We start from the raw sequence: 547 nt of genomic DNA, 5'->3' as shown, positions 1-547 counted from the left end.
TAATCCCTGTATTTACCTTCTAGGATAACGAGTTTTTGGTGGGATGTTACATTAGAGCAGCTCCTTAGTCCCGGCTCACGAATCTGCTTGTCAGTAGCTAGAAGAGCAGCACAGGTATGGCAGCAGGTGTAAAACATGAGGAGAAACAGGGAGGTCAGAAATTAAGAAACTGGTTTTGCTACTGAAAACAATACATTGTCGAAATGCAGTTTCAGTCCACAAAGTTCGGCTCTGAAGGTAATTTGGCAACACGGCTTTCTCCACCTTGGGCAGCAACTACTGTGGTTTATGTTATTGCTACATATGGCATCATTTGCTTCACTGACTAAGGAATAGCCGCACCTCATGTCCTCATACCTCCTGGCCTAATCCAGGACGGGGAGCAACACCCTTTTGGCCCAGATCCTGTCAAGGTAAGGAAAACCCTTCATGCAACTACCGAGCAAAGGGCCTGCAGCCTTGCTTACAAATCCCACGCCGTCGCCCGACTGACCTTCTGCCTTTGCTAGTCGCTACGCTGACTGGAAAGGGGCTGTTTGGGGGGGGG

Source organism: Aptenodytes forsteri, unplaced genomic scaffold, assembly GCF_000699145.1.
Source record: "Aptenodytes forsteri isolate BGI_AS27 unplaced genomic scaffold, ASM69914v1 Scaffold145, whole genome shotgun sequence".
NCBI lineage: Eukaryota > Metazoa > Chordata > Aves > Sphenisciformes > Spheniscidae > Aptenodytes > Aptenodytes forsteri.
This window is presented reverse-complemented; position numbering follows the sequence as displayed.